The sequence below is a fragment of the Triturus cristatus genome, chromosome 8 (assembly GCF_964204655.1).
Source record: "Triturus cristatus chromosome 8, aTriCri1.1, whole genome shotgun sequence".
NCBI lineage: Eukaryota > Metazoa > Chordata > Amphibia > Caudata > Salamandridae > Triturus > Triturus cristatus.
In genome coordinates this window covers 740,030,289-740,053,944 of record NC_140591.1, presented here as the reverse complement: position 1 = coordinate 740,053,944, position 23,656 = coordinate 740,030,289, and the positions used below count along the sequence as shown (strand labels likewise).

At 41.7% G+C, this 23,656-nt stretch overlaps 11 non-coding genes across 11 annotated transcripts; all 11 read left to right on the top strand.

Annotated features, from left to right (window-relative positions):
- The first annotated feature begins 3,169 nt into the window (after positions 1-3,169).
- TRNAP-UGG (transfer RNA proline (anticodon UGG)) lies at positions 3,170-3,241 on the top strand. The gene has a single exon. It is a non-coding gene; the product is annotated as a tRNA-Pro (tRNA).
- A 2,314-nt stretch (positions 3,242-5,555) lies between these two features.
- TRNAP-UGG (transfer RNA proline (anticodon UGG)) lies at positions 5,556-5,627 on the top strand. The gene has a single exon. It is a non-coding gene; the product is annotated as a tRNA-Pro (tRNA).
- A 2,644-nt stretch (positions 5,628-8,271) lies between these two features.
- On the top strand, positions 8,272-8,344 carry TRNAV-CAC (transfer RNA valine (anticodon CAC)). Its single transcript has one exon. It is a non-coding gene; the product is annotated as a tRNA-Val (tRNA).
- Positions 8,345-10,324: 1,980 nt separating this feature from the next.
- Positions 10,325-10,396, top strand: TRNAP-UGG (transfer RNA proline (anticodon UGG)). Its single transcript has one exon. It is a non-coding gene; the product is annotated as a tRNA-Pro (tRNA).
- Positions 10,397-10,668: 272 nt separating this feature from the next.
- On the top strand, positions 10,669-10,741 carry TRNAV-CAC (transfer RNA valine (anticodon CAC)). Its single transcript has one exon. It is a non-coding gene; the product is annotated as a tRNA-Val (tRNA).
- A 2,313-nt stretch (positions 10,742-13,054) lies between these two features.
- On the top strand, positions 13,055-13,127 carry TRNAV-CAC (transfer RNA valine (anticodon CAC)). The gene has a single exon. It is a non-coding gene; the product is annotated as a tRNA-Val (tRNA).
- Positions 13,128-15,440: 2,313 nt separating this feature from the next.
- TRNAV-CAC (transfer RNA valine (anticodon CAC)) lies at positions 15,441-15,513 on the top strand. The gene has a single exon. It is a non-coding gene; the product is annotated as a tRNA-Val (tRNA).
- Positions 15,514-19,860: 4,347 nt separating this feature from the next.
- TRNAP-UGG (transfer RNA proline (anticodon UGG)) lies at positions 19,861-19,932 on the top strand. Its single transcript has one exon. It is a non-coding gene; the product is annotated as a tRNA-Pro (tRNA).
- A 272-nt stretch (positions 19,933-20,204) lies between these two features.
- Positions 20,205-20,277, top strand: TRNAV-CAC (transfer RNA valine (anticodon CAC)). The gene has a single exon. It is a non-coding gene; the product is annotated as a tRNA-Val (tRNA).
- A 1,969-nt stretch (positions 20,278-22,246) lies between these two features.
- Positions 22,247-22,318, top strand: TRNAP-UGG (transfer RNA proline (anticodon UGG)). Its single transcript has one exon. It is a non-coding gene; the product is annotated as a tRNA-Pro (tRNA).
- A 272-nt stretch (positions 22,319-22,590) lies between these two features.
- On the top strand, positions 22,591-22,663 carry TRNAV-CAC (transfer RNA valine (anticodon CAC)). Its single transcript has one exon. It is a non-coding gene; the product is annotated as a tRNA-Val (tRNA).
- Positions 22,664-23,656: the final 993 nt, after the last annotated feature.

Below are 23,656 nucleotides of genomic sequence, written 5' to 3'. Positions count from 1 at the left end.
CATTTGAGCAAGTGAGGAATAAGCACTGCTTTTGTTAATTTGCATAGGCAGAATAGAGACTTCTGGGAAAAGGCCGAAATTACAGACACAGAAAATGGCTGCATCTATAGAGAACGCTAAGAAGTGTTGGCAGCTTTTCCTCTGACCCTGGCCACTTTTACAAGCAATCCTATGATAGTCAGCAGGACCCACCCTAAAAAGGAAGGGGCATCCACTTGGACCCTTTCCACCTTTTCTGATCGAGCCTGATTGAGCACTGATTGAGCAGATAAGCACATGTAATTCTCATTTCAGAAAGGTATTGGTTAGCTTGCTGCTAGCAGCTCAGTTATGTTATGATGTTAGAGGCTATGCAAGGAATGCTTTAGTCCAGCGATATGCAGTTTTTATTGCGCCTTGCATTCAGCAGGAAGATCTTTAGCTTGAATCTGTGGCCTAGGTATTCACCTTGGTATTTCTATTGGCACAAAGTGAAGGAGTATTTGAGAGAAAATGCACAATGTGTTTCTTATGTTGTTATGAACAACTTGTTACTCTTTCTCATTAAGCTTCAGCCACTGCAGAAATATATAAATAAGGGCTGACTTCCTGTAAGACGTGTCCAAAGCTGGGACGAAATAAAAGGAGACACTTGTAAATGATAGTGCTATCGTTTGAGAAAGGGTAAGTTGAGACTGACTTTCATGCGTATTCACAGACCAAGCATCATAAAGATACCAGCATGATCTTCATTGCGGGCTTAGAGCCGGTATTGGCTTTTGAGAGGTAAGAGGATTTTGAGGGCTCGTTGGTCTAGGGGTATGATTCTCGCTTTGGGTGTGAGAGGTCCCGGGTTCAAATCCCGGACGAGCCCTTTTCTTGGTACTCTTTTCAAGTTGTTTTGAAGTTTGCGTTTCAAAGCCAACATCAATTTTTTCTTTGCAGTAGTGGATAATTCTTTGCTAGAGTCTCATGCTTCAGCCCTGCCCAGTCTGAGCTAATACCAAACATCTGGTCTTGCATGGCATGTACGAGCGTTCAGCTAGGGATGTCGGGCAGGTTGCATGAATTAAATCTAAAGCCAGAGGCCCATGGAATAGCCAGTTCGGAGCAGTTTCATTACAGAAAAATCAACTGTAGCTATCTGTTTCTGTAGTGTAGTGGTTATCACGTTCGCCTCACACGCGAAAAGTCCCCGGTTCGAAACCGGGCAGAAACAGTTGTTATATTGTGTTGGCTACAATGTTGATAGGTGCCGTTTTGCCATGGAATTGTCCAAGCCCTGAAGATTATTTCATGCAATCTCGTTCCAAGAAAGGGAATTCTCTCAAAACACTAAAGTAATCGGCGTGTGGATGTATCTGTTGGTTCTCAGACCTTGCTTTCAAAAGAGCCCTGCAATCGGTTCGCTGCTCACCTAGAACAAGCATTAACATGAAGAATTGTTGGCACCAACAGGAATCTTATTTTAGTGGAGTGTTTCTGGCTTTGAGTGCAGAGGCCCTCGGCTCAATTCCAAGATGATCCTTCTCAAGGTGATGATACAAATGCATTGTCACCTTTACGTTTAATGTCAGAATCATTTATTTCCAGTTGGTGGTGTAAGAATGTTTGCAACAGTATGGCGATTTTTCCTAGCCATGCATGAATGAAAGCATATCACTCGCCTTTAGGTGTTTTTCTAATACATTGATATTTGCATCTTCCTTCCTAGCCTGCATGTTTGACTATCTTACAGGAAGCATGTAATAAGTATCACATCAGGGCCCTTCTTCTACTCAATTCACAACTGTTCTATCACGACATAGATAAGAAAGCTGCATCTGCTTTTGTTGTGTAGTGGTAATCAGGTTTACCTGACGTGTGAAAGACCCATGCTTTGAAAGTACACAGTAACAAAGAAACCGATGACTTTTATAAAAAGGTGTCATGTGTGTCTCTTACTTTGCACAAAAAGTGCCAGAGATGACTTCATTTGCAGTCACTTGAAAAGTAGGGATTCTCCAATAAATGGTAAATGGTTGAAACAAATCTGAAGAAATGCATGACATACCTGTGTGTGTGTGTGTGTACGCATGTCTGTATATATAGGGAGAGAGAGAGTGTCAATATAAACAGACTTTATTTCAATCAAGCTGTCTTTTCTATCCTTCAGGAGCAGAATGTTCTGATCATCAGCGCTCCAGAATGTAGTGTTTTCTTGGCAAGCATCACATATTGTGATGTGTTAGCTAAAAGTTCCATATCCTACAGACTGATATATTCCTCTGTACTTGCACCTTGGGGATTCATCAAAACCTGGCATAATAAGCAGCTTTCTACTGCCACAGACTGGACAGCGAAACAATTTAAAATATCCCAGAAAAAGAAAATAAGCATGCTTAATCAGAGCTTTCTGGACAGGAAGGACATTTGAGCAAGTGAGGAATAAGCACTGCTTTTGTTAATTTGCATAGGCAGAATAGAGACTTCTGGGAAAAGGCCGAAATTACAGACACAGAAAATGGCTGCATCTATAGAGAACGCTAAGAAGTGTTGGCAGCTTTTCCTCTGACCCTGGCCACTTTTACAAGCAATCCTATGATAGTCAGCAGGACCCACCCTAAAAAGGAAGGGGCATCCACTTGGACCCTTTCCACCTTTTCTGATCGAGCCTGATTGAGCACTGATTGAGCAGATAAGCACATGTAATTCTCATTTCAGAAAGGTATTGGTTAGCTTGCTGCTAGCAGCTCAGTTATGTTATGATGTTAGAGGCTATGCAAGGAATGCTTTAGTCCAGCGATATGCAGTTTTTATTGCGCCTTGCATTTAGCAGGAAGATCTTTAGCTTGAATCTGTGGCCTAGGTATTCACCTTGGTATTTCTATTGGCACAAAGTGAAGGAGTATTTGAGAGAAAATGCACAATGTGTTTCTTATGTTGTTATGAACAACTTGTTACTCTTTCTCATTAAGCTTCAGCCACTGCAGAAATATATAAATAAGGGCTGACTTCCTGTAAGACGTGTCCAAAGCTGGGACGAAATAAAAGGAGACACTTGTAAATGATAGTGCTATCGTTTGAGAAAGGGTAAGTTGAGACTGACTTTCATGCGTATTCACAGACCAAGCATCATAAAGATACCAGCATGATCTTCATTGCGGGCTTAGAGCCGGTATTGGCTTTTGAGAGGTAAGAGGATTTTGAGGGCTCGTTGGTCTAGGGGTATGATTCTCGCTTTGGGTGCGAGAGGTCCCGGGTTCAAATCCCGGACGAGCCCTTTTCTTGGTACTCTTTTCAAGTTGTTTTGAAGTTTGCGTTTCAAAGCCAACATCAATTTTTTCTTTGCAGTAGTGGATAATTCTTTGCTAGAGTCTCATGCTTCAGCCCTGCCCAGTCTGAGCTAATACCAAACATCTGGTCTTGCATGGCATGTACGAGCGTTCAGCTAGGGATGTCGGGCAGGTTGCATGAAAGAAATCTAAAGCCAGAGGCCCATGGAATAGCCAGTTCGGAGCAGTTTCATTACAGAAAAATCAACTGTAGGTATCTGTTTCTGTAGTGTAGTGGTTATCGTGTTTGCCTCACACGCGAAAGGTCCTCGGTTCGAAACCGGGCAGAAACAGTTGTTATATTGTGTTGGCTACAATGTTGATAGGTGCCGTTTTGCCATGGAATTGTCCAAGCCCTGAAGATTATTTCATGCAATCTCGTTCCAAGAAAGGGAATTCTCTCAAAACACTAAAGTAATCGGCGTGTGGATGTATCTGTTGGTTCTCAGACCTTGCTTTCAAAAGAGCCCAGCAATCGGTTCGCTGCTCACCTAGAACAAGCATTAACATGAATAATTGTTGGCACCAACAGGAATCTTATTTTAGTGGAGTGTTTCTGGCTTTGAGTGCAGAGGCCCTCGGCTTAATTCCAAGATGATCCTTCTCAAGGTGATGATACAAATGCATTGTCACCTTTACGTTTAATGTCAGAATCATTTATTTCCAGTTGGTGGTGTAAGAATGTTTGCAACAGTATGGCGATTTTTCCTAGCCATGCATGAATGAAAGCATATCACTCACCTTTAGGTGTTTTTCTAATACATTGATATTTGCATCTTCCTTCCTAGCCTGCATGTTTGACTATCTTACAGGAAGCATGTAATACGTATCACATCAGGGCCCTTCTTCTACTCAATTCACAACTGTTCTATCACGACATAGATAAGAAAGCTGCATCTGCTTTTGTTGTGTAGTGGTAATCAGGTTTACCTGACGTGTGAAAGCCCCATACTTTGAAAGTACACAGTAACAAAGAAACCGATGACTTTTATAAAAAGGTGTCATGTGTGTCTCTTACTTTGCACAAAAAGTGCCAGAGATGACTTCATTTGCAGTCACTTGAAAAGTAGGGATTCTCCAATAAATGGTAAAGGGTTGAAACAAATCTGAAGAAATGCATGACATACCTGTGTGTGTGTGTGTACGCATGTATGTATATATAGGGAGAGAGAGAGCGTCAATATAAACAGACTTTATTTCAATCAAGCTGTCTTTTCTATCCTTCAGGAGCAGAATGTTCTGATCATCAGCGCTCCAGAATGTAGTGTTTTCTTGGCAAGCATCACATATTGTGATGTGTTAGCTAAAAGTTCCATATCCTACAGACTGATATATTCCTCTGTACTTGCACCTTGGGGATTCATCAAAACCTGGCATAATAAGCAGCTTTCTACTGCCACAGACTGGACAGCGAAACAATTTAAAATATCCCAGAAAAAGAAAATAAGCATGCTTAATCAGAGCTTTCTGGACAGGAAGGACATTTGAGCAAGTGAGGAATAAGCACTGCTTTTGTTAATTTGCATAGGCAGAATAGAGACTTCTGGGAAAAGGCCGAAATTACAGACACAGAAAATGGCTGCATCTATAGAGAACGCTAAGAAGTGTTGGCAGCTTTTCCTCTGACCCTGGCCACTTTTACAAGCAATCCTATGATAGTCAGCAGGACCCACCCTAAAAAGGAAGGGGCATCCACTTGGACCCTTTCCACCTTTTCTGATCGAGCCTGATTGAGCACTGATTGAGCAGATAAGCACATGTAATTCTCATTTCAGAAAGGTATTGGTTAGCTTGCTGCTAGCAGCTCAGTTATGTTATGATGTTAGAGGCTATGCAAGGAATGCTTTAGTCCAGCGATATGCAGTTTTTATTGCGCCTTGCATTCGGCAGGAAGATCTTTAGCTTGAATCTGTGGCCTAGGTATTCACCTTGGTATTTCTATTGGCACAAAGTGAAGGAGTATTTGAGAGAAAATGCACAATGTGTTTCTTATGTTGTTATGAACAACTTGTTACTCTTTCTCATTAAGCTTCAGCCACTGCAGAAATATATAAATAAGGGCTGACTTCCTGTAAGACGTGTCCAAAGCTGGGACGAAATAAAAGGAGACACTTGTAAATGATAGTGCTATCGTTTGAGAAAGGGTAAGTTGAGACTGACTTTCATGCGTATTCACAGACCAAGCATCATAAAGATACCAGCATGATCTTCATTGCGGGCTTAGAGCCGGTATTGGCTTTTGAGAGGTAAGAGGATTTTGAGGGCTCGTTGGTCTAGGGGTATGATTCTCGCTTTGGGTGCGAGAGGTCCCGGGTTCAAATCCCGGACGAGCCCTTTTCTTGGTACTCTTTTCAAGTTGTTTTGAAGTTTGCGTTTCAAAGCCAACATCAATTTTTTCTTTGCAGTAGTGGATAATTCTTTGCTAGAGTCTCATGCTTCAGCCCTGCCCAGTCTGAGCTAATACCAAACATCTGGTCTTGCATGGCATGTACGAGCGTTCAGCTAGGGATGTCGGGCAGGTTGCATGAAAGAAATCTAAAGCCAGAGGCCCATGGAATAGCCAGTTCGGAGCAGTTTCATTACAGAAAAATCAACTGTAGGTATCTGTTTCTGTAGTGTAGTGGTTATCATGTTCGCCTCACACGCGAAAGGTCCTCGGTTCGAAACCGGGCAGAAACAGTTGTTATATTGTGTTGGCTACAATGTTGATAGGTGCCGTTTTGCCATGGAATTGTCCAAGCCCTGAAGATTATTTCATGCAATCTCGTTCCAAGAAAGGGAATTCTCTCAAAACACTAAAGTAATCGGCGTGTGGATGTATCTGTTGGTTCTCAGACCTTGCTTTCAAAAGAGCCCTGCAATCGGTTCGCTGCTCACCTAGAACAAGCATTAACATGAAGAATTGTTGGCACCAACAGGAATCTTATTTTAGTGGAGTGTTTCTGGCTTTGAGTGCAGAGGCCCTCGGCTCAATTCCAAGATGATCCTTCTCAAGGTGATGATACAAATGCATTGTCACCTTTACGTTTAATGTCAGAATCATTTATTTCCAGTTGGTGGTGTAAGAATGTTTGCAACAGTATGGCGATTTTTCCTAGCCATGCATGAATGAAAGCATATCACTCGCCTTTAGGTGTTTTTCTAATACATTGATATTTGCATCTTCCTTCCTAGCCTGCATGTTTGACTATCTTACAGGAAGCATGTAATAAGTATCACATCAGGGCCCTTCTTCTACTCAAATCACAACTGTTCTATCACGACATAGATAAGAAAGCTGCATCTGCTTTTGTTGTGTAGTGGTAATCAGGTTTACCTGACGTGTGAAAGCCCCATGCTTTGAAAGTACACAGTAACAAAGAAACCGATGACTTTTATAAAAAGGTGTCATGTGTGTCTCTTACTTTGCACAAAAAGTGCCAGAGATGACTTCATTTGCAGTCACTTGAAAAGTAGGGATTCTCCAATAAATGGTAAAGGGTTGAAACAAATCTGAAGAAATGCATGACATACCTGTGTGTGTGTGTGTGTACGCATGTATGTATATATAGGGAGAGAGAGAGCGTCAATATAAACAGATTGTCTTTTCTATCCTTCAGGAGCAGAATGTTCTGATCATCAGCGTTCCAGAATGTAGTGTTTTCTTGGCAAGCATCACATATTGTGATGTGTTAGCTAAAAGTTCCATATCCTACAGACTGATATATTCCTCTGTACTTGCACCTTGGGGATTCATCAAAACCTGGCATAATAAGCAGCTTTCTACTGCCACAGACTGGACAGCGAAACAATTTAAAATATCCCAGAAAAAGAAAATAAGCATGCTTAATCAGAGCTTTCTGGACAGGAAGGACATTTGAGCAAGTGAGGAATAAGCACTGCTTTTGTTAATTTGCATAGGCAGAATAGAGACTTCTGGGAAAAGGCCGAAATTACAGACACAGAAAATGGCTGCATCTATAGAGAACGCTAAGAAGTGTTGGCAGCTTTTCCTCTGACCCTGGCCACTTTTACAAGCAATCCTATGATAGTCAGCAGGACCCACCCTAAAAAGGAAGGGGCATCCACTTGGACCCTTTCCACCTTTTCTGATCGAGCCTGATTGAGCACTGATTGAGCAGATAAGCACATGTAATTCTCATTTCAGAAAGGTATTGGTTAGCTTGCTGCTAGCAGCTCAGTTATGTTATGATGTTAGAGGCTATGCAAGGAATGCTTTAGTCCAGCGATATGCAGTTTTTATTGCGCCTTGCATTCAGCAGGAAGATCTTTAGCTTGAATCTGTGGCCTAGGTATTCACCTTGGTATTTCTATTGGCACAAAGTGAAGGAGTATTTGAGAGAAAATGCACAATGTGTTTCTTATGTTGTTATGAACAACTTGTTACTCTTTCTCATTAAGCTTCAGCCACTGCAGAAATATATAAATAAGGGCTGACTTCCTGTAAGACGTGTCCAAAGCTGGGACGAAATAAAAGGAGACACTTGTAAATGATAGTGCTATCGTTTGAGAAAGGGTAAGTTGAGACTGACTTTCATGCGTATTCACAGACCAAGCATCATAAAGATACCAGCATGATCTTCATTGCGGGCTTAGAGCCGGTATTGGCTTTTGAGAGGTAAGAGGATTTTGAGGGCTCGTTGGTCTAGGGGTATGATTCTCGCTTTGGGTGCGAGAAGTCCCGGGTTCAAATCCCGGACGAGCCCTTTTCTTGGTACTCTTTTCAAGTTGTTTTGAAGTTTGCGTTTCAAAGCCAACATCAATTTTTTCTTTGCAGTAGTGGATAATTCTTTGCTAGAGTCTCATGCTTCAGCCCTGCCCAGTCTGAGCTAATACCAAACATCTGGTCTTGCATGGCATGTACGAGCGTTCAGCTAGGGATGTCGGGCAGGTTGCATGAATTAAATCTAAAGCCAGAGGCCCATGGAATAGCCAGTTCGGAGCAGTTTCATTACAGAAAAATCAACTGTAGATATCTGTTTCTGTAGTGTAGTGGTTATCACGTTCGCCTCACACGCGAAAGGTCCCCGGTTCGAAACCGGGCAGAAACAGTTGTTATATTGTGTTGGCTACAATGTTGAAAGGTGCCGTTTTGCCATGGAATTGTCCAAGCCCTGAAGATTATTTCATGCAATCTCGTTCCAAGAAAGGGAATTCTCTCAAAACACTAAAGTAATCGGCGTGTGGATGTATCTGTTGGTTCTCAGACCTTGCTTTCAAAAGAGCCCTGCAATCGGTTCGCTGCTCACCTAGAACAAGCATTAACATGAAGAATTGTTGGCACCAACAGGAATCTTATTTTAGTGGAGTGTTTCTGGCTTTGAGTGCAGAGGCCCTCGGCTCATTTTCAAGATGATCCTTCTCAAGGTGATGATACAAATGCATTGTCACCTTTACGTTTAATGTCAGAATCATTTATTTCCAGTTGGTGGTGTAAGAATGTTTGCAACAGTATGGCGATTTTTCCTAGCCATGCATGAATGAAAGCATATCACTCGCCTTTAGGTGTTTTTCTAATACATTGATATTTGCATCTTCCTTCCTAGCCTGCATGTTTGACTATCTTACAGGAAGCATGTAATAAGTATCACATCAGGGCCCTTCTTCTACTCAATTCACAACTGTTCTATCACGACATAGATAAGAAAGCTGCATCTGCTTTTGTTGTGTAGTGGTAATCAGGTTTACCTGATGTGTGAAAGCCCCATGCTTTGAAAGTACACAGTAACAAAGAAACCGATGACTTTTATAAAAAGGTGTCATGTGTGTCTCTTACTTTGCACAAAAAGTGCCAGAGATGACTTCATTTGCAGTCACTTGAAAAGTAGGGATTCTCCAATAAATGGTAAATGGTTGAAACAAATCTGAAGAAATGCATGACATACCTGTGTGTGTGTGTGTACGCATGTATGTATATATAGGGAGAGAGAGAGCGTCAATATAAACAGACTTTATTTCAATCAAGCTGTCTTTTCTATCCTTCAGGAGCAGAATGTTCTGATCATCAGCGCTCCAGAATGTAGTGTTTTCTTGGCAAGCATCACATATTGTGATGTGTTAGCTAAAAGTTCCATATCCTACAGACTGATATATTCCTCTGTACGTGCACCTTGGGGATTCATCAAAACCTGGCATCATAAGCAGCTTTCTACTGCCACAGACTGGACAGCGAAACAATTTAAAATATCCCAGAAAAAGAAAATAAGCATGCTTAATCAGAGCTTTCTGGACAGGAAGGACATTTGAGCAAGTGAGGAATAAGCACTGCTTTTGTTAATTTGCATAGGCAGAATAGAGACTTCTGGGAAAAGGCCGAAATTACAGACACAGAAAATGGCTGCATCTATAGAGAACGCTAAGAAGTGTTGGCAGCTTTTCCTCTGACCCTGGCCACTTTTACAAGCAATCCTATGATAGTCAGCAGGACCCACCCTAAAAAGGAAGGGGCATCCACTTGGACCCTTTCCACCTTTTCTAAGTCTCACCTGATCGAGCCTGATTGAGCACTGATTGAGCAGATAAGCACATGTAATTCTCATTTCAGAAAGGTATTGGTTAGCTTGCTGCTAGCAGCTCAGTTATGTTATGATGTTAGAGGCTATGCAAGGAATGCTTTAGTCCAGCGATATGCAGTTTTTATTGCGCCTTGCATTCAGCAGGAAGATCTTTAGCTTGAATCTGTGGCCTAGGTATTCACCTTGGTATTTCTATTGGCACAAAGTGAAGGAGTATTTGAGAGAAAATGCACAATGTGTTTCTTATGTTGTTATGAACAACTTGTTACTCTTTCTCATTAAGCTTCAGCCACTGCAGAAATATATAAATAAGGGCTGACTTCCTGTAAGACGTGTCCAAAGCTGGGACGAAATAAAAGGAGACACTTGTAAATGATAGTGCTATAGTTTGAGAAAGGGTAAGTTGAGACTGACTTTCATGCATATTCACAGACCAAGCATCATAAAGATACCAGCATGATCTTCATTGCGGGCTTAGAGCCGGTATTGGCTTTTGAGAGGTAAGAGGATTTTGAGGGCTCGTTGGTCTAGGGGTATGATTCTCGCTTTGGGTGCGAGAGGTCCCGGGTTCAAATCCCGGACGAGCCCTTTTCTTGGTACTCTTTTCAAGTTGTTTTGAAGTTTGCGTTTCAAAGCCAACATCAATTTTTTCTTTGCAGTAGTGGATAATTCTTTGTTAGAGTCTCATGCTTCAGCCCTGCCCAGTCTGAGCTAATACCAAACATCTGGTCTTGCATGGCATGTACGAGCGTTCAGCTAGGGATGTCGGGCAGGTTGCATGAATTAAATCTAAAGCCAGAGGCCCATGGAATAGCCAGTTCGGAGCAGTTTCATTACAGAAAAATCAACTGTAGGTATCTGTTTCTGTAGTGTAGTGGTTATCATGTTCGCCTCACACGCGAAAGGTCCCCGGTTCGAAACCGGGCAGAAACAGTTGTTATATTGTGTTGGCTACAATGTTGATTGGTGCCGTTTTGCCATGGAATTGTCCAAGCCCTGAAGATTATTTCATGCAATCTCGTTCCAAGAAAGGGAATTCTCTCAAAACACTAAAGTAATCGGCGTGTGGATGTATCTGTTGGTTCTCAGACCTTGCTTTCAAAAGAGCCCTGCAATCGGTTCGCTGCTCACCTAGAACAAGCATTAACATGAAGAATTGTTGGCACCAACAGGAATCTTATTTTAGTGGAGTGTTTCTGGCTTTGAGTGCAGAGGCCCTCGGCTCAATTCCAAGATGATCCTTCTCAAGGTGATGATACAAATGCATTGTCACCTTTACGTTTAATGTCATAATCATTTATTTCCAGTTGGTGGTGTAAGAATGTTTGCAACAGTATGGCGATTTTTCCTAGCCATGCATGAATGAAAGCATATCACTCGCCTTTAGGTGTTTTTCTAATACATTGATATTTGCATCTTCCTTCCTAGCCTGCATGTTTGACTATCTCACAGGAAGCATGTAATAAGTATCACATCAGGGCCCTTCTTCTACTCAATTCACAACTGTTCTATCACGACATAGATAAGAAAGCTGCATCTGCTTTTGTTGTGTAGTGGTAATCAGGTTTACCTGACGTGTGAAAGCCCCATGCTTTGAAAGTACACAGTAACAAAGAAACCGATGACTTTTATAAAAAGGTGTCATGTGTGTCTCTTACTTTGCACAAAAAGTGCCAGAGATGACTTCATTTGCAGTCACTTGAAAAGTAGGGATTCTCCAATAAATGGTAAAGGGTTGAAACAAATCTGAAGAAATGCATGACATACCTGTGTGTGTGTGTGTACGCATGTCTGTATATATAGGGAGAGAGAGAGCGTCAATATAAACAGACTTTATTTCAATCAAGCTATCTTTTCTATCCTTCAGGAGCAGAATGTTCTGATCATCAGCGCTCCAGAATGTAGTGTTTTCTTGGCAAGCATCACATATTGTGATGTGTTAGCTAAAAGTTCCATATCCTACAGACTGATATATTCCTCTGTACTTGCACCTTGGGGATTCATCAAAACCTGGCATAATAAGCAGCTTTCTACTGCCACAGACTGGACAGCGAAACAATTTAAAATATCCCAGAAAAAGAAAATAAGCATGCTTAATCAGAGCTTTCTGGACAGGAAGGACATTTGAGCAAGTGAGGAATAAGCACTGCTTTTGTTAATTTGCATAGGCAGAATAGAGACTTCTGGGAAAAGGCCGAAATTACAGACACAGAAAATGGCTGCATCTATAGAGAACGCTAAGAAGTGTTGGCAGCTTTTCCTCTGACCCTGGCCACTTTTACAAGCAATCCTATGATAGTCAGCAGGACCCACCCTAAAAAGGAAGGGGCATCCACTTGGACCCTTTCCACCTTTTCTGATCGAGCCTGATTGAGCACTGATTGAGCAGATAAGCACATGTAATTCTCATTTCAGAAAGGTATTGGTTAGCTTGCTGCTAGCAGCTCAGTTATGTTATGATGTTAGAGGCTATGCAAGGAATGCTTTAGTCCAGCGATATGCAGTTTTTATTGCGCCTTGCATTCAGCAGGAAGATCTTTAGCTTGAATCTGTGGCCTAGGTATTCACCTTGGTATTTCTATTGGCACAAAGTGAAGGAGTATTTGAGAGAAAATGCACAATGTGTTTCTTATGTTGTTATGAACAACTTGTTACTCTTTCTCATTAAGCTTCAGCCACTGCAGAAATATATAAATAAGGGCTGACTTCCTGTAAGACGTGTCCAAAGCTGGGACGAAATAAAAGGAGACACTTGTAAATGATAGTGCTATCGTTTGAGAAAGGGTAAGTTGAGACTGACTTTCATGCGTATTCACAGACCAAGCATCATAAAGATACCAGCATGATCTTCATTGCGGGCTTAGAGCCGGTATTGGCTTTTGAGAGGTAAGAGGATTTTGAGGGCTCGTTGGTCTAGGGGTATGATTCTCGCTTTGGGTGCGAGAGGTCCCGGGTTCAAATCCCAGACGAGCCCTTTTCTTGGTACTCTTTTCAAGTTGTTTTGAAGTTTGCGTTTCAAAGCCAACATCAATTTTTTCTTTGCAGTAGTGGATAATTCTTTGCTAGAGTCTCATGCTTCAGCCCTGCCCAGTCTGAGCTAATACCAAACATCTGGTCTTGCATGGCATGTACGAGCGTTCAGCTAGGGATGTCGGGCAGGTTGCATGAATTAAATCTAAAGCCAGAGGCCCATGGAATAGCCAGTTCGGAGCAGTTTCATTACAGAAAAATCAACTGTAGGTATCTGTTTCTGTAGTGTAGTGGTTATCACGTTCGCCTCACACGCGAAAGGTCCCCGGTTCGAAACCGGGCAGAAACAGTTGTTATATTGTGTTGGCTACAATGTTGAAAGGTGCCGTTTTGCCATGGAATTGTCCAAGCCCTGAAGATTATTTCATGCAATCTCGTTCCAAGAAAGGGAATTCTCTCAAAACACTAAAGTAATCGGCGTGTGGATGTATCTGTTGGTTCTCAGACCTTGCTTTCAAAAGAGCCCTGCAATCGGTTCGCTGCTCACCTAGAACAAGCATTAACATGAAGAATTGTTGGCACCAACAGGAATCTTATTTTAGTGGAGTGTTTCTGGCTTTGAGTGCAGAGGCCCTCGGCTCAATTCCAAGATGATCCTTCTCAAGGTGATGATACAAATGCATTGTCACCTTTACATTTAATGTCAGAATCATTTATTTCCAGTTGGTGGTGTAAGAATGTTTGCAACAGTATTGCGATTTTTCCTAGCCATGCATGAATGAAAGCATATCACTCGCCTTTAGGTGTTTTTCTAATACATTGATATTTGCATCTTCCTTCCTAGCCTGCATGTTTGACTATCTTACAGGAAGCATGTAATAAGTATCACATCAGGGCCCTTCTTCTACTCAATTCACAACTGTTCTATCACGACATAGATAAGAAAGCTGCATCTGCTTTTGTTGTGTAGTGGTAATCAGGTTTACCTGATGTGTGAAAGCCCCATGCTTTGAAAGTACACAGTAACAAAGAAACCGATGACTTTTATAAAAAGGTGTCATGTGTGTCTCTTACTTTGCACAAAAAGTGCCAGAGATGACTTCATTTGCAGTCACTTGAAAAGTAGGGATTCTCCAATAAATGGTAAAGGGTTGAAACAAATCTGAAGAAATGCATGACATACCTGTGTGTGTGTGTGTACGCATGTATGTATATATAGGGAGAGAGAGAGCGTCAATATAAACAGACTTTATTTCAATCAAGCTGTCTTTTCTATCCTTCAGGAGCAGAATGTTCTGATCATCAGCGCTCCAGAATGTAGTGTTTTCTTGGCAAGCATCACATATTGTGATGTGTTAGCTAAAAGTTCCATATCCTACAGACTGATATATTCCTCTGTACTTGCACCTTGGGGATTCATCAAAACCTGGCATAATAAGCAGCTTTCTACTGCCACAGACTGGACAGCGAAACAATTTAAAATATCCCAGAAAAAGAAAATAAGCATGCTTAATCAGAGCTTTCTGGACAGGAAGGACATTTGCGCAAGTGAGGAATAAGCACTGCTTTTGTTAATTTGCATAGGCAGAATAGAGACTTCTGGGAAAAGGCCGAAATTACAGACACAGAAAATGGCTGCATCTATAGAGAACGCTAAGAAGTGTTGGCAGCTTTTCCTCTGACCCTGGCCACTTTTACAAGCAATCCTATGATAGTCAGCAGGACCCACCCTAAAAAGGAAGGGGCATCCACTTGGACCCTTTCCACCTTTTCTGATCGAGCCTGATTGAGCACTGATTGAGCAGATAAGCACATGTAATTCTCATTTCAGAAAGGTATTGGTTAGCTTGCTGCTAGCAGCTCAGTTATGTTATGATGTTAGAGGCTATGCAAGGAATGCTTTAGTCCAGCGATATGCAGTTTTTATTGCGCCTTGCATTCAGCAGGAAGATCTTTAGCTTGAATCTGTGGCCTAGGTATTCACCTTGGTATTTCTATTGGCACAAAGTGAAGGAGTATTTGAGAGAAAATGCACAATGTGTTTCTTATGTTGTTATGAACAACTTGTTACTCTTTCTCATTAAGCTTCAGCCACTGCAGAAATATATAAATAAGGGCTGACTTCCTGTAAGACGTGTCCAAAGCTGGGACGAAATAAAAGGAGACACTTGTAAATGATAGTGCTATCATTTGAGAAAGGGTAAGTTGAGACTGACTTTCATGCGTATTCACAGACCAAGCATCATAAAGATACCAGCATGATCTTCATTGCGGGCTTAGAGCCGGTATTGGCTTTTGAGAGGTAAGAGGATTTTGAGGGCTCGTTGGTCTAGGGGTATGATTCTCGCTTTGGGTGCGAGAGGTCCCGGGTTCAAATCCCGGATGAGCCCTTTTCTTGGTACTCTTTTCAAGTTGTTTTGAAGTTTGCGTTTCAAAGCCAACATCAATTTTTTCTTTGCAGTAGTGGATAATTCTTTGCTAGAGTCTCATGCTTCAGCCCTGCCCAGTCTGAGCTAATACCAAACATCTGGTCTTGCATGGCATGTACGAGCGTTCAGCTAGGGATGTCGGGCAGGTTGCATGAAAGAAATCTAAAGCCAGAGGCCCATGGAATAGCCAGTTCGGAGCAGTTTCATTACAGAAAAATCAACTGTAGGTATCTGTTTCTGTAGTGTAGTGGTTATCACGTTCGCCTCACACGCGAAAGGTCCCCGGTTCGAAACCGGGCAGAAACAGTTGTTATATTGTGTTGGCTACAATGTTGATAGGTGCCGTTTTGCCATGGAATTGTCCAAGCCCTGAAGATTATTTCATGCAATCTCGTTCCAAGAAAGGGAATTCTCTCAAAACACTAAAGTAATCGGCGTGTGGATGTATCTGTTGGTTCTCAGACCTTGCTTTCAAAAGAGCCCAGCAATCGGTTCGCTGCTCACCTAGAACAAGCATTAACATGAAGAATTGTTGGCACCAACAGGAATCTTATTTTAGTGGAGTGTTTCTGGCTTTGAGTGCAGAGGCCCTCGGCTCAATTCCAAGATGATCCTTCTCAAGGTGATGATACAAATGCATTGTCACCTTTACGTTTAATGTCAGAATCATTTATTTCCAGTTGGTGGTGTAAGAATGTTTGCAACAGTATGGCGATTTTTCCTAGCCATGCATGAATGAAAGCATATCACTCGCCTTTAGGTGTTTTTCTAATACATTGATATTTGCATCTTCCTTCCTAGCTTGCATGTTTGACTATCTTACAGGAAGCATGTAATAAGTATCACATCAGGGCCCTTCTTCTACTCAATTCACAACTGTTCTATCACGACATAGATAAGAAAGCTTCATCTGCTTTTGTTGTGTAGTGGTAATCAGGTTTACCTGACGTGTGAAAGCCCCATGCTTTGAAATTACACAGTAACAAAGAAACCGATGACTTTTATAAAAAAGGTGTCATGTGTGTATCTTACTTTGCACAAAAAGTGCCAGAGATGACTTCATTTGCAGTCACTTGAAAAGTAGGGATTCTCCAATAAATGGTAAATGGTTGAAACAAATCTGAAGAAATGCATGACATACCTGTGTGTGTGTGTATACGCATGTATGTATATATAGGGAGAGAGAGAGCGTCAATATAAACAGACTTTATTTCAATCAAGCTGTCTTTTCTATCCTTCAGGAGCAGAATGTTCTGATCATCAGCGCTCCAGAATGTAGTGTTTTCTTGGCAAGCATCACATATTGTGATGTGTTAGCTAAAAGTTCCATATCCTACAGACTGATATATTCCTCTGTACTTGCACCTTGGGGATTCATCAAAACCTGGCATCATAAGCAGCTTTCTACTGCCACAGACTGGACAGCGAAACAATTTAAAATATCCCAGAAAAAGAAAATAAGCATGCTTAATCAGAGCTTTCTGGACAGGAAGGACATTTGAGCAAGTGAGGAATAAGCACTGCTTTTGTTAATTTGCATAGGCAGAATAGAGACTTCTGGGAAAAGGCCGAAATTACAGACACAGAAAATGGCTGCATCTATAGAGAACGCTAAGAAGTGTTGGCAGCTTTTCCTCTGACCCTGGCCACTTTTACAAGCAATCCTATGATAGTCAGCAGGACCCACCCTAAAAAGGAAGGGGCATCCACTTGGACCCTTTCCACCTTTTCTGATCGAGCCTGATTGAGCACTGATTGAGCAGATAAGCACATGTAATTCTCATTTCAGAAAGGTATTGGTTAGCTTGCTGCTAGCAGCTCAGTTATGTTATGATGTTAGAGGCTATGCAAGGAATGCTTTAGTCCAGCGATATGCAGTTTTTATTGCGCCTTGCATTCAGCAGGAAGATCTTTAGCTTGAATCTGTGGCCTAGGTATTCACCTATTGGCACAAAGTGAAGGAGTATTTGAGAGAAAATGCACAATGTGTTTCTTATGTTGTTATGAACAACTTGTTACTCTTTCTCATTAAGCTTCAGCCACTGCAGAAATATATAAATAAGGGCTGACTTCCTGTAAGACGTGTCCAAAGCTGGGACGAAATAAAAGGAGACACTTGTAAATGATAGTGCTATCGTTTGAGAAAGGGTAAGTTGAGACTGACTCTCATGCGTATTCACAGACCAAGCATCATAAAGATACCAGCATGATCTTCATTGCGGGCTTAGAGCCGGTATTGGCTTTTGAGAGGTAAGAGAATTTTGAGGGCTCGTTGGTCTAGGGGTATGATTCTCGCTTTGGGTGCGAGAGGTCCCGGGTTTAAATCCCGGACGAGCCCTTTTCTTGGTACTCTTTGCAAGTTGTTTTGAAGTTTGCGTTTCAAAGCCAACATCAATTTTTTCTTTGCAGTAGTGGATAATTCTTTGCTAGAGTCTCATGCTTCAGCCCTGCCCAGTCTGAGCTAATACCAAACATCTGGTCTTGCATGGCATGTACGAGCGTTCAGCTAGGGATGTCGGGCAGGTTGCATGAATTAAATCTAAAGCCAGAGGCCCATGGAATAGCCAGTTCGGAGCAGTTTCATTACAGAAAAATCAACTGTAGGTATCTGTTTCTGTAGTGTAGTGGTTATCACGTTCGCCTCACACGCGAAAGGTCTCAGGTTCGAAACCGGGCAGAAACAGTTGTTATATTGTGTTGGCTACAATGTTGATAGGTGCCGTTTTGCCATGGAATTGTCCAAGCCCTGAAGATTATTTCATGCAATCTCGTTCCAAGAAAGGGAATTCTCTCAAAACACTAAAGTAATCGGCGTGTGGATGTATCTGTTGGTTCTCAGACCTTGCTTTCAAAAGAGCCCTGCAATCGGTTCGCTGCTCACCTAGAACAAGCATTAACATGAAGAATTGTTGGCACCAACAGGAATCTTATTTTAGTGGAGTGTTTCTGGCTTTGAGTGCAGAGGCCCTCGGCTCAATTCCAAGATGATCCTTCTCAAGGTGATGATACAAATGCATTGTCACCTTTACGTTTAATGTCAGAATCATTTATTTCCAGTTGGTGGTGTAAGAATGTTTGCAACAGTATGGCGATTTTTCCTAGCCATGCATGAATGAAAGCATATCACTCGCCTTTAGGTGTTTTTCTAATACATTGATATTTGCATCTTCCTTCCTAGCTTGCATGTTTGACTATCTTACAGGAAGCATGTAATAAGTATCACATCAGGGCCCTTCTTCTACTCAAATCACAACTGTTCTATCACGACATAGATAAGAAAGCTGCATCTGCTTTTGTTGTGTAGTGGTAATCAGGTTTACCTGACGTGTGAAAGCCCCATGCTTTGAAATTACACAGTAACAAAGAAACCGATGACTTTTATAAAAAAGGTGTCATGTGTGTATCTTACTTTGCACCAAAAGTGCCAGAGATGACTTCATTTGCAGTCACTTGAAAAGTAGGGATTCTCCAATAAATGGTAAATGGTTGAAACAAATCTGAAGAAATGCATGACATACCTGTGTGTGTGTGTATACGCATGTATGTATATATAGGGAGAGAGAGAGCGTCAATATAAACAGACTTTATTTCAATCAAGCTGTCTTTTCTATCCTTCAGGAGCAGAATGTTCTGATCATCAGCGCTCCAGAATGTAGTGTTTTCTTGGCAAGCATCACATATTGTGATGTGTTAGCTAAAAGTTCCATATCCTACAGACTGATATATTCCTCTGTACTTGCACCTTGGGGATTCATCAAAACCTGGCATCATAAGCAGCTTTCTACTGCCACAGACTGGACAGCGAAACAATTTAAAATATCCCAGAAAAAGAAAATAAGCATGCTTAATCAGAGCTTTCTGGACAGGAAGGACATTTGAGCAAGTGAGGAATAAGCACTGCTTTTGTTAATTTGCATAGGCAGAATAGAGACTTCTGGGAAAAGGCCGAAATTACAGACACAGAAAATGGCTGCATCTATAGAGAACGCTAAGAAGTGTTGGCAGCTTTTCCTCTGACCCTGGCCACTTTTACAAGCAATCCTATGATAGTCAGCAGGACCCACCCTAAAAAGGAAGGGGCATCCACTTGGACCCTTTCCACCTTTTCTGATCGAGCCTGATTGAGCACTGATTGAGCAGATAAGCACATGTAATTCTCATTTCAGAAAGGTATTGGTTAGCTTGCTGCTAGCAGCTCAGTTATGTTATGATGTTAGAGGCTATGCAAGGAATGCTTTAGTCCAGCGATATGCAGTTTTTATTGCGCCTTGCATTCAGCAGGAAGATCTTTAGCTTGAATCTGTGGCCTAGGTATTCACCTTGGTATTTCTATTGGCACAAAGTGAAGGAGTATTTGAGAGAAAATGCACAATGTGTTTCTTATGTTGTTATGAACAACTTGTTACTCTTTCTCATTAAGCTTCAGCCACTGCAGAAATATATAAATAAGGGCTGACTTCCTGTAAGACGTGTCCAAAGCTGGGACGAAATAAAAGGAGACACTTGTAAATGATAGTGCTATCGTTTGAGAAAGGGTAAGTTGAGACTGACTTTCATGCGTATTCACAGACCAAGCATCATAAAGATACCAGCATGATCTTCATTGCGGGCTTAGAGCCGGTATTGGCTTTTGAGAGGTAAGAGGATTTTGAGGGCTCGTTGGTCTAGGGGTATGATTCTCGCTTTGGGTGCGAGAGGTCCCGGGTTCAAATCCCGGACGAGCCCTTTTCTTGGTACTCTTTTCAAGTTGTTTTGAAGTTTGCGTTTCAAAGCCAACATCAATTTTTTCTTTGCAGTAGTGGATAATTCTTTGTTAGAGTCTCATGCTTCAGCCCTGCCCAGTCTGAGCTAATACCAAACATCTGGTCTTGCATGGCATGTACGAGCGTTCAGCTAGGGATGTCGGGCAGGTTGCATGAACTAAATCTAAAGCCAGAGGCCCATGGAATAGCCAGTTCGGAGCAGTTTCATTACAGAAAAATCAACTGTAGGTATCTGTTTCTGTAGTGTAGTGGTTATCACGTTCGCCTCACACGCGAAAGGTCCCCGGTTCGAAACCGGGCAGAAACAGTTGTTATATTGTGTTGGCTATAATGTTGATAGGTGCCGTTTTGCCATGGAATTGTCCAAGCCCTGAAGATTATTTCATGCAATCTCGTTCCAAGAAAGGGAATTCTCTCAAAACACTAAAGTAATCGGCGTGTGGATGTATCTGTTGGTTCTCAGACCTTGCTTTCAAAAGAGCCCTGCAATCGGTTCGCTGCTCACCTAGAACAAGCATTAACATGAAGAATTGTTGGCACCAACAGGAATCTTATTTTAGTGGAGTGTTTCTGGCTTTGAGTGCAGAGGCCCTCGGCTCAATTCCAAGATGATCCTTCTCAAGGTGATGATACAAATGCATTGTCACCTTTACGTTTAATGTCAGAATCATTTATTTCCAGTTGGTGATGTAAGAATGTTTGCAACAGTATGGCGATTTTTCCTAGCCATGCATGAATGAAAGCATATCACTCGCCTTTAGGTGTTTTTCTAATACATTGATATTTGCATCTTCCTTCCTAGCCTGCATGTTTGACTATCTTACAGGAAGCATGTAATAAGTATCACATCAGGGCCCTTCTTCTACTCAATTCACAACTGTTCTATCACGACATAGATAAGAAAGCTGCATCTGCTTTTGTTGTGTAGTGGTAATCAGGTTTACCTGACGTGTGAAAGCCCCATGCTTTGAAAGTACACAGTAACAAAGAAACCGATGACTTTTATAAAAAGGTGTCATGTGTGTCTCTTACTTTGCACAAAAAGTGCCAGAGATGACTTCATTTGCAGTCACTTGAAAAGTAGGGATTCTCCAATAAATGGTAAAGGGTTGAAACAAATCTGAAGAAATGCATGACATACCTGTGTGTGTGTGTGTACGCATGTCTGTATATATAGGGAGAGAGAGAGCGTCAATATAAACAGACTTTATTTCAATCAAGCTGTCTTTTCTATCCTTCAGGAGCAGAATGTTCTGATCATCAGCGCTCCAGAATGTAGTGTTTTCTTGGCAAGCATCACATATTGTGATGTGTTAGCTAAAAGTTCCATATCCTACAGACTGATATATTCCTCTGTACTTGCACCTTGGGGATTCATCAAAACCTGGCATAATAAGCAGCTTTCTACTGCCACAGACTGGACAGCGAAACAATTTAAAATATCCCAGAAAAAGAAAATAAGCATGCTTAATCAGAGCTTTCTGGACAGGAAGGACATTTGAGCAAGTGAGGAATAAGCACTGCTTTTGTTAATTTGCATAGGCAGAATAGAGACTTCTGGGAAAAGGCCGAAATTACAGACACAGAAAATGGCTGCATCTATAGAGAACGCTAAGAAGTGTTGGCAGCTTTTCCTCTGACCCTGGCCACTTTTACAAGCAATCCTATGATAGTCAGCAGGACCCACCCTAAAAAGGAAGGGGCATCCACTTGGACCCTTTCCACCTTTTCTGATCGAGCCTGATTGAGCACTGATTGAGCAGATAAGCAAATGTAATTCTCATTTCAGAAAGGTATTGGTTAGCTTGCTGCTAGCAGCTCAGTTATGTTATGATGTTAGAGGCTATGCAAGGAATGCTTTAGTCCAGCGATATGCAGTTTTTATTGCGCCTTGCATTCAGCAGGAAGATCTTTAGCTTGAATCTGTGGCCTAGGTATTCACCTTGGTATTTCTATTGGCACAAAGTGAAGGAGTATTTGAGAGAAAATGCACAATGTGTTTCTTATGTTGTTATGAACAACTTGTTACTCTTTCTCATTAAGCTTCAGCCACTGCAGAAATATATAAATAAGGGCTGACTTCCTGTAAGACGTGTCCAAAGCTGGGACGAAATAAAAGGAGACACTTGTAAATGATAGTGCTATCGTTTGAGAAAGGGTAAGTTGAGACTGACTTTCATGCGTATTCACAGACCAAGCATCATAAAGATACCAGCATGATCTTCATTGCGGGCTTAGAGCCGGTATTGGCTTTTGAGAGGTAAGAGGATTTAGAGGGCTCGTTGGTCTAGGGGTATGATTCTCGCTTTGGGTGCGAGAGGTCCCGGGTTCAAATCCCGGACGAGCCCTTTTCTTGGTACTCTTTTCAAGTTGTTTTGAAGTTTGCGTTTCAAAGCCAACATCAATTTTTTCTTTGCAGTAGTGGATAATTCTTTGCTAGAGTCTCATGCTTCAGCCCTGCCCAGTCTGAGCTAATACCAAACATCTGGTCTTGCATGGCATGTACGAGCGTTCAGCTAGGGATGTCGGGCAGGTTGCATGAATTAAATCTAAAGCCAGAGGCCCATGGAATAGCCAGTTCGGAGCAGTTTCATTACAGAAAAATCAACTGTAGGTATCTGTTTCTGTAGTGTAGTGGTTATCACGTTCGCCTCACACGCGAAAGGTCCCCGGTTCGAAACCGGGCAGAAACAGTTGTTATATTGTGTTGGCTACAATGTTGAAAGGTGCCGTTTTGCCATGGAATTGTCCAAGCCCTGAAGATTATTTCATGCAATCTCGTTCCAAGAAAGGGAATTCTCTCAAAACACTAAAGTAATCGGCGTGTGGATGTATCTGTTGGTTCTCAGACCTTGCTTTCAAAAGAGCCCTGCAATCGGTTCGCTGCTCACCTAGAACAAGCATTAACATGAAGAATTGTTGGCACCAACAGGAATCTTATTTTAGTGGAGTGTTTCTGGCTTTGAGTGCAGAGGCCCTCGGCTCAATTCCAAGATGATCCTTCTCAAGGTGATGATACAAATGCATTGTCACCTTTACATTTAATGTCAGAATCATTTATTTCCAGTTGGTGGTGTAAGAATGTTTGCAACAGTATGGCGATTTTTCCTAGCCATGCATGAATGAAAGCATATCACTCGCCTTTAGGTGTTTTTCTAATACATTGATATTTGCATCTTCCTTCCTAGCCTGCATGTTTGACTATCTTACAGGAAGCATGTAATAAGTATCACATCAGGGCCCTTCTTCTACTCAATTCACAACTGTTCTATCACGACATAGATAAGAAAGCTGCATCTGCTTTTGTTGTGTAGTGGTAATCAGGTTTACCTGATGTGTGAAAGCCCCATGCTTTGAAAGTACACAGTAACAAAGAAACCGATGACTTTTATAAAAAGGTGTCATGTGTGTCTCTTACTTTGCACAAAAAGTGCCAGAGATGACTTCATTTGCAGTCACTTGAAAAGTAGGGATTCTCCAATAAATGGTAAATGGTTGAAACAAATCTGAAGAAATGCATGACATACCTGTGTGTGTGTGTGTACGCATGTATGTATATATAGGGAGAGAGAGAGCGTCAATATAAACAGACTTTATTTCAATCAAGCTGTCTTTTCTATCCTTCAGGAGCAGAATGTTCTGATCATCAGCGCTCCAGAATGTAGTGTTTTCTTGGCAAGCATCAC